We start from the raw sequence: 9649 nt of genomic DNA, 5'->3' as shown, positions 1-9649 counted from the left end.
TTATGACTGATGGGAGTTTTGCCATTGGAGAAAGGAGTAAGACACCTAATTGTACTTTCCCACTTTGTGCTTTTAGATGAATGGCCAGGCCTTGTCCCAGCTCCATAGTGATGAATGGGGGCACCCCAAACCTCCATCAACTCCCAGTCCCTACCTGTGTGGGAAGAAAACCTCTGTCTGTGGCACCCCCTCCCTATTCCTTAAATCCATTTTTAAAATCAACTCAGGCTCTTGGCTTCTTAGCTGTTTGTGATAATGAAAGTGAGTGTCCTAAAGCACATTTCTTACTGCCCATGACCACAGTCACAGAGGTGATGAGCTGTGCGAGTCAGTACCAATCTCACCACACACAGCACCACTGAGCTGCCGCATGGGAAGTTCAAAGCCCATGATCTGACTTTCCAGAGCTACAAAGCTCTTTTTTAGCACTGAAACAAGGTTAGAAATATCTTCAAGTATTGCAACTGCCAAGTAAATAATCATATTAAAATGAAGTTACAATTCAGCATACCTCCATTGAATTTGCTTCCTGCAAGATGATCACTGAACTCTCCCTATGGTCTCTCTTATTGTACAAGCACTCAGCCTGAACAGCTGAGATCCTGTCAAAAACAAGGTTTGCCAATCAGAGAGGAAATGACTAAAACCGGAAGAAAAACATTTGTGGTTTCTGTCTTCTACAAGTAAGACAGGAGATGGAGTCAAAATGTATTCCTACCATCAAGGCTTCCCTAAAGAGCCAGTGGGCAGACATGGTTTCCTTGGGACACGTTAACCTTACCAAGGATGCGAGACACCTGATGAGAATGGTTGGTGGAGGGCATTAGGAGCAGCATCTCAGGCAAGGTAAGTGCTGCACGGCAAAACCCCTCCATTGCAACTGCTGGTGTTTTGGAGAGGCGCGTCTGTCTAGTAGCTGAGCCAGAACCTGCAGTCTGGTGCCTCTTCATTTAGATATGCAGTGACCGTCTTGATTTTTTTAAACAATCCTACCAATTAATTTGAACTCTGTACTTGTTAAAAGCTGTTAACTGCGGTTTTACTCTCAAGGACTTTTTTGTTGAAATCCTGTTTTCTGTGTGATAACCGTTGCAATCCACATCCTCTGACCATTTGGATACTGGTAAGTTCTTTCATGAAGATGAGTTTTATGAGAAATCAGAGAAGTCCTGCCTCATTTCCAAAGGCAAATCAGGAAGTTGGCTGGCAACTGTGAGTTTGTTTGCAGTTGCCACTCCTGTTTGAGAAGGGGCCAAAACCCATCTACTTGCTGTGTACTGAGAGGAAACACATTATAAACTCTTCTGGAGAAAACCCATCCTTACTCTAAGCTGTCCATTACCAAACAGACCGCTAGCTCTTAATTACATTATAGTTATCAGACAGGAAGTTTCTAATTTCCTTTTTAGTGTTGAATATAGAGTAAAATCTGCTTCAGGCAGTCCTGGATGCATAAGGACATACTGGTCATTCTCTAAACAGAGATTTAGGATGTGAGAAAGCTCAAAGATACTTTTAAAATAGAGTTTTAAAGACGATAAGAGATCATTGTTTGCAAGTGCAGATTTCACCATACATCTGCCTCAGTCATTCCTATCCATCCCTAGGCTTTCCAGGCTGTAGATTTTCACATGGTTGAATTTACATCATGATTTTTCTGCTTTGCTTAGGCAATTCATAGTGATATAGGAACATAACATGATTGTTATTTTGGTGGTATGTGGTGGTGGACAAACTGTTTTCTAATGCTGGTGACATCTGATTTGAGAAGCAAGGAAATTTGGCAAGAAAGCATATGTGAACAATATTTTAATGATGGCCATAAAGCTGTGTTAGTGGTACACGTCCCTCTCACTTTCTGCAGCTGTTTACCACTGATCTGTGATTGTACAGAAACCAAGCACGAATACTCAGGAAATCTTACATAGTGACCTGCACCAGGCAGTCCAGCCTCCCTAAGATACATCATTCAGGGTGTGGTAGGATATGACAAAAGGAAATTATTTGGGTCACATTGTGTGTTGTAAGCAGAAAATTAATTGTTCTGCCATCTTTTGGCCTATCTGAAGGAATCATTTCCTGGGCTTAAAAACAGACTCGGATAAAATGCTTGCAAAGTAAATTCAGCTAAGTAATTTGCAACACTCTGTGAATTTTTAAAGGGGGACTATTGTTTCTCCTACACTGAACAGTTCCCCTTACTTTTCTTCTTAAGACCTGTTCATATTCAGCCAGGAGGACAAGGAAAGGCTGTAGTGGCCAAATGCCACCAAAAGCAACCCTCAGCAACCTTTTTATAGTCCGTATCTACTAGCTGAGGATATGACAGCCCTCTCTAAGCCAGAAAGTAACAGAGAGAAAGTCCATCTCAGTTCTGAGGCTTCCTCTGAAGCAATGTTGCTTCACGGGGTCAGATAAAAAAAGTTACCTATGCTGGTCAAAGCATCATATAAACAGTAGGCAAAGCTTAACCAAGGATGGGAATGGGAGTGTTGTGCTGAGGCTAAGTGCCTGGAACGTGAAATTTTTTTGTCTGCTTCTCAGGAAACAAAACAAGGCTGATAATAGCAACTTGTGTTTCATTAGACAAGCCACAATGCCTCCTGGAAGGAGCTTTGACTCTCCTTCACGGTGGCTTAGAGAGATAGCCTACCCTGGTAGCAGACATAAATGAACATGTTGGGACCAAGCCTTGAAGGTTGGTGAGATGCAACACCTCGCAGCAGGTGCATTCAGAATTCAGGTCTGGGACAGAGGAGATGAAAGGAGTGCATCAAAAGGAGCATGACCAGCAGGTCAAAGGAGGTGATCCTGCCCCTCTACTCTGCTCTCGTGAGACCTCCCTTGGAGTTTGTGTGCAGTTCTGGTGTCCTCAACATAAAAAGGACATGGAACTGTTGGAACAAGTCCAGAGAAGGGCCACGAGGATGATCAGGGGACTGGAGCACCTCCCGTATGAAGACAGGCTGAGAAAGTTGGGGCTGTTCAGCCTGGAGAAGAGAAGGCTGCGTGGAGACCTCATAGCAGCCTTCCAGTATCTGAAGGGGGCCTATAGGGATGCTGGGGAGAGACTCTTCATTAGGGACTGTAGTGACAGGACAAGGGGTAATGGGTTCAAACTTAAACAGGGGGGGTTTAGATTGATTATAAGGAAGAAATGCTTTCCTATTAGGGTGGTGAGGCACTGGAATGGGTTGCCCAGGGAGGTTGTGAATGCTCCATCCCTGGCAGTGTTCAAGGCCAGGTTGGACGAGGCCTTGGGTGAGATGGTTTAGTGTGAGGTGTCCCTGCCCATGGCAGGGGGGTTGGACCTAGATAATCTTAAGGTCCTTTCCAACCCTAACTGTTCTATGATCCTATGATTCAAATAGGGAAGGAAGAATCTGGTGTTTCAAGGGGGAAGGGGAATGAGGAAGGGTGAAGTAATTTGAAGAAGGTACAGCATTCTCCATCACCCTCCTAACAGTCCCATGAACTCCTTCTGACAGCTGTCCTGCCTGCCTGTTCCCCAGGAGTGAATTTTCTCCTTACCATTTACCATACATTTGGATTTGCATGGTGTCCCAAACTTGAAGAATAAATTTGAAGGGGCTATTACATAAAAATGCAATGGATTTCTGCACTGGGATCTCCTAAAGCACTAAACTGTGCATCTAGCCTTTCTTCCTACATCCAGATATTTGGGCTTTCTCAGCTCCTGGTGAGGTTGCCCCCAGTAATCCATGTGTGCTAATTAAGATGATTCCAGAACTACTCAGAATATCTTTGAAAGTAGGTTACAGGTAGGGATTTTCTGTTTGCTTGTTCGTTTTTTTTTTTAGTTCATTCCCTTTCTCTCACTTAAATTTGCTTTTCAGAAGAAAGCATTCTCCAAATGCTCTACCATACTGTGTTAGTGGCAGGCATTTTATCAGATGCAGCATATTTTAAGCAAGTATCGGCTTTTTAAAGAAATGTTGAAGTTGTATTTTCAAGACTCGAAACTGGAAAGTATTGTTCTTGCCACTCAGTGGAAAAACAACTTGAATGAATCAAATACTAACCAAAGAGTATGTCATGAATACCAAATACTTAAAACACTCAACAGCATCTGGGGAACAGCCTGAAAAACACAGACTGTTCTTTGCTTGTGAGTGGTATAACAGGTGGTATAATATATGCCATTACTTGGTTTGAAGCATGTAGTCAGCTGTGCTCAGACCTTCTGACATCCTGTCTAAGACCAAATCAACACTTCTCCTCTGTCAGCAGAAAAAAAAGAGATCTAACCAAACAGAACAGAATCTTCTAACCAGAAGATTCTGTCAGGCCAGCATATTATAGGGTAAAAATTAATAATCTTCCATTAACCTTTATAAACCCTCTTATTTAAAACCCTGTGGTTGCATCTACATGGCAGGCCAGAAAACATGCTCCATAATTGATCCACCTTGTATTCTTGTTGGAGAGACTCACAAGATACTGCATATTCCCTCAGGCAAGGAGCAAACGGGAATCAAACCCAGATGAACATTCATATTCTTCCTTATGTCCAATTACTCACCAGCATCCTCCTGTCGTATGCCTGAACTGCACTGGGCTCCCTGCACAAAAGGGCATCCAAACAAGTGCCCGTTGGTGATCTTCTATTTATCTATCATAGAAAGCCTGATCTTGGTTTCTGGACCTTAGCTGTTGTTATGGAAATGACTGCAACATCCATGTATTTAGCATGAGCAGAGAAAGCTTCAAAGGATTTTGTGGCCTTTAGGGATGCTTAAACCAGAGCTGATCTAAGCACTGTGACATTTTCCCCTTCTTTAAAGCAGCTTGTAAACCTGTTGGCTCCCTCCCACTGGTTGTCTGCTACTGGAGAGGGCACCAAAGGGCTCTTCTGGAGGATGACAAGGTGTACTAGGGACTGAAACATCTGAGGAGAGGATATTTGTTCATGTGGTCATGGTAAGAATTAAAGATGGGAAAAGGAATCTTACTTTACAAATCCATCTAAACTGTAAGGAATTACCTCTGTGACCATGATTCATAGGTTGAGGGAGGCTGCCTTGGTTAGCTGGGCACCAGTGTGTCTTTTCTCACACATTTCACACGATGTGTTGAGACACACTGTCACATGATGGCCTAGTGCAAGAACTTGCCCTCAGGGGAGTAGATGGCAATGAAACACCCACATCACTCTCCCCAACTTTGCTCCCAGGGCATAAGGAAACAAATCTAATTTCACTAAAACTTTACCTCCCTCCAAGTAGTGATTTGTTCCACTAGCGTCATTTCCATCTGAGCAGACAGTTTGCCAGTCAGCATCTCTAAATGTCTCATACAGGACACCTCAGCAGGACTTTATTTTGCCTTATATGACCCTTATATGTCTTTCTAAAGATAAGACACTCTGGTATAAGGACAGCACTGATTGTTTGTACTCACCTGAGACAAAGCAGTACAAAAAAAAAAATGTTTTCTAACAAACAAACCATTGTTGAAGAAAAGGGAAAGAAAATGCTTAAGTAGGTCTTCTACCACAATAATTGGTGAGTTTTATCCCCTGCAGCCTGGCTTAAATATTGGACAAGCAGTCTTGTGAGCAGCACACCCTCAGTGCTGTGCTGAACTCTTCAGCATAAGTATTCTGGGCAAGAAGTATCACTGATGATGAACTATCCCACAGGTATTTCCTAGGAAGAGCTGTGCTTCTGAAAATCAATCTTTCTCCTTCCTCTGGCATTAACAGTTTGCTGTCGATAGACATGAACAGAAAATCATGCTGTTCCCACACTAATTAAACAGCAAATTTAAGGTGGTGCAGAGCTTAGACTCCTGTTGCTCCCCACCCAGGCCCCACAGAAACATCTCACTCAACCCATGACACCTTGATCCAAGGTGACTGAGGCGGAGATTTTATGGCCATTTAAGTCCCCGTGCAGGTACACAGCTCACTTTGCAGCCTAGCTAGGGATGTGGCCCTCTTCAATGGAGATGAGAAAGGGCTCCTTTTTTGCCTTTAGCGAGACAGACATTCTTCAATTTATTTTATGGCTACAGATGACATAGCTGTCTAGAGGCACTCTGGTGAGGAGAAGAGCCAGCATGGGGGTGGAGAGCTGCAGCTCTGCCCCTCCATTTGATGTGGTCTTTTTTAAAGGTCACCCACTGGGACCCAACATCAATCAAACTATTTTTGTAAAAACAGCAGTGATCCCAATGAAGATTTATATAACACATTTGTGCTATAGCTCTTGGTCCCTTTTTCTTATATTACTTAAAGCAATATAATAACTTTTGCAGGCATATCATAGGAGACTGCCAACATTTCAAACATTTCCTTGATGTAGGATGATCACAATTGAAAGGAATGTGAATTTTATCCAGCCATCGGTAAGGTTTTGTTTTTCTTAATCCCTGAGACTAAATCGCTGGATAGCTTTTAGCCTCCAAACTAAATCTTAATTGAGACCTGCTGTCATTTAGGTTTCCTCATGATTCTGCTAACCAAAGCACCAGGGCACCTTTGAGGAAGAGCTATGGACAGAGACCCTTAGCACTTCTCTCTGTTGGGAGTGGGCTGGGCAAGAGACATTTACAATACTTAGGAAAACGCAATCAAAGTTTCTTTTCAGTCCCAAAGTTCCTTTGTTTGAGTCCTCTCCTAGTTAAACTTGTGAACAGTGTAACCCAGCCAGGATTCCCACAGATTGGAAAGCAAGCTGGTGTTTTGTGTCCCAGGGTGCTGTCATTTTGCTTTACACATGGGTGATTCCCCCCCCCCCAGTGTGAGTTCAGCTTATCTCTCAAGAATTGTACAAAACAAAACCCAGAGCCTTCCATCCCCCAGAAGAACTCTCTAGCAGTTGGCTTTCATCTCGGTGTCTGTGGAGGTGTTGAGGAAAATGAGCAATTCAGCTGTGACGGCTGTGTCACAGAAATTAGTTGTAAAGATCCTGATATAGGGGAGAAAATTAGGGACATTTTAATGTCATTTCTACTGAAATAACTTGGGATACCTCCAAGCACTCTGACAGCCAAATGGCAATATTTTCCCCAGCAAAATAGGTTAGGTCTCTTTTCAACAGGAGCAGAGGGCAGTTTCTGTCCCCATTGCCAGGATCATCCGCAGATGCAAGGAGATGGGAATAGAAACATCAAGTACAATTCCGTTTGCCTTCCCAGTGGCAACAAACCCATGCCAACACCAATGAAGAGCAAATGTCCTACCAAAGGTGGGAACAAGGAAGGAGGAGGATGAGCACAGCCTTTTCACCATCTCCCTCAGCCCCCCATCTCCATGACATGGTCTGGAGGCTTTGTTTAATTTGGAGGAAAACTGAGCATCGCTCACAGTTCTTTTGAGACTAGACTGGGACAGAAGCACTGAAGTGGTAATGCCAAGGCTTAGCTATAACTAGGATTTTAGCCCCAGGTCTCAGTTAAAAACTAATAATTTAGACTGACTACTCAGGTTCTGCTAGAGTTTGTGAAGACAGGTCATTTCTCACCCTGAAACAAGCACGGAAGAAATGAAATCCAGGAACCTCTGGAGGGACCTGTTTCTCCCTTTCTAGAAGGGCTGTGGATTGCTAGCCTGGGACTGCATGTCTGACTTCCTGAGACATAAAACCAGGTCAGAGGTGTCTGGGTTTCTGCACCATGGCTTCTCCCTTTTAAACAGTGAATGTAACTCATTCCTCTTTTGCAATGGAGTCGCAAGGTTGAACGCAACAGTGAGTGCCCATTGTGCACACAGAACATGCCAAGTGCTGGAAAGAAAATAAAAAGCCTGAACACAACCAGCCTGAGCACCTCAGCATTTCATGGTGCAAAGAACACCAGCAACTCCCTGAAATAAAATTAACTATTCTTTTTATGTGAGCTGTTGAGAGTTCCTACCTCAGATTCTTACTCTATTTTGTATCAGGATTTAGCTAAATAATGAATCCCAGTGAGCATTTTGCTCTAGGGAAGTATTCCCAATAAATACCAATGGGCTTTTGATATTTTGAAGATATTCTAAATGCATGGCTTAAACATAATTACTAGTAACAGTGACTATTTCTTCTTAACACAACTCAATCACTACAAAACTTCGGCAAAAATCCTACCAATTGAATAGTACAGGCTGGGGAGCAACTGACTGCTGCAAGGCATGTGGGAGCTGCGGCAGAGAGCTGGTTATAAGTGTGCCAGCAGCACACATTAGCAGCAATGAACGCTAGCAGAGCACTGGGCCGCACCAGCAGGATCACAGCAGCAGATAGTGTGAGATATTTATTCCCCTTTGCTTTGCGCTCATTGGAGCACATGTAGACACTGAGTTTGGTCTCTCATACACACACAATATGTGAAAGACACTAATAGCTTAGGGTGAGTTCAGTGTAAAGCCACCATGATGGGTCATGGCTGGAAGATGGGTCATAACCTGTGAAGAGAGGCTGATGGACCAGGGCTCATTCAGCTTAGAGAAGCAATGGGTTCTCTAATCAGCGGCCCTGCAGTACCTACAAGTAGGATATCATGAAGCCTGAGCCAGGCTTTTCATAGGTGCATGGTGGGAGGATAACACAGAAAGGTTATACTTTGAAAACAAGATACGAAGGTCGTACATCAAAATGAGGGAAGTTTCTGACTTGGCATGAGGAAAGTCATTTTCCCCATGAGGACACCCAAGCAGCAGAGCAGGTTGCCCAGAGACACTAGCCTTGGGGGTTTTCAAGACCAACTGGACAAAGCCCTGAGTGACCTGAGCTGACCCCATAGCTGACCCTGCTTTGAGCAGGAGGTTGGGCTTGGTGAACTCAAGAGGTTCCTTTCCTACCTTTATTATTCTGAGATTCTCATACTGTAAACTGTCATCTGTGATTAATACTTTTAATTTTAAACTTTAATTTTAAACATTGTCAGTCATCACTGGGTAGCTCTTGAGAGACTACAGGGCAGTTAAACTATAATAACCTGTGGGTCTTTTCTCCAATAGCATCATATCCATTTAGTTAAAGATCTTCTCAAGCAAGAACTCAAAGGTTATCATCAGTATAACTACATGAGTGGTCATGACTAAATGCCAATCTGCTAAGACCTGGTCTGGAGCCAAATGAAGTAACTGCAAAGTTTGAGGGTACACATCAGCTGACTTGAGATATAGATATCCAAACCTGAACTCATTACTGGCAGCTGAATTACACTCTGTGAAAAGACGTAAGTCCACATACTTAGGCAGAAAGCTAAAATAGGTAAGACTGATTAGTGCCAAAACATATTTACTCTCCCCTGACTACAAAAGGAGTCTGACTGCTCCAGATATAGCTGCGTATAGTGCACACCTGTAAAGTTAGATGAGATGGATGCTAACCCCATTAACTTCAATGGACGTGTGAGTGGGATGGACTATGCTTGGAGCCTGTTGAGGTCAGTACAGTCAGATTCAAAAGTAAAATGTACAAACTCCATGCAGAAATACATTTATGGTGCGTTTTCCAATTTAGAGTTTTATTCCCATAACTTTGCAATTGTAACAGTTATTTATTTGGGATATGTTTTCCTTCCTATTATGGGTGGAGCAGTCTTGAGGACTATAACAAGAGAGTGGGTGAAAATTCACAGTGAAGAACATGAGGAAGGCAGAGGACAAAAATAGCCGACTCCACTAACACATCTTACTTTT

General features: G+C 43.1%; 1 protein-coding gene across 2 annotated transcripts in view; it reads left to right on the top strand.

Annotated features, from left to right (window-relative positions):
• Positions 1-685: 685 nt before the first annotated feature.
• The window catches only part of NEDD9 (neural precursor cell expressed, developmentally down-regulated 9), a 95811-nt gene continuing 86847 nt past the window's right edge, over positions 686-9649 (top strand). For both annotated transcript variants that reach the window (XM_062617899.1, XM_062617898.1), the window contains exon 1: positions 686-846. The gene's annotated coding sequence lies outside the window, so the exon portion shown is untranslated. The remainder of the gene's footprint in view (positions 847-9649) is intronic.

Source organism: Pezoporus occidentalis, unplaced genomic scaffold (genome assembly GCF_034315485.1).
Source record: "Pezoporus occidentalis ecotype Australia unplaced genomic scaffold, CSIRO_AGI_Poc_V1 ctg2, whole genome shotgun sequence".
In the NCBI taxonomy this organism is placed as follows: Eukaryota; Metazoa; Chordata; class Aves; order Psittaciformes; family Psittacidae; genus Pezoporus; species Pezoporus occidentalis.
The sequence above is the reverse complement of the archived record's forward strand: the minus strand, read 5'-3'. Positions and strand labels throughout refer to the sequence as shown.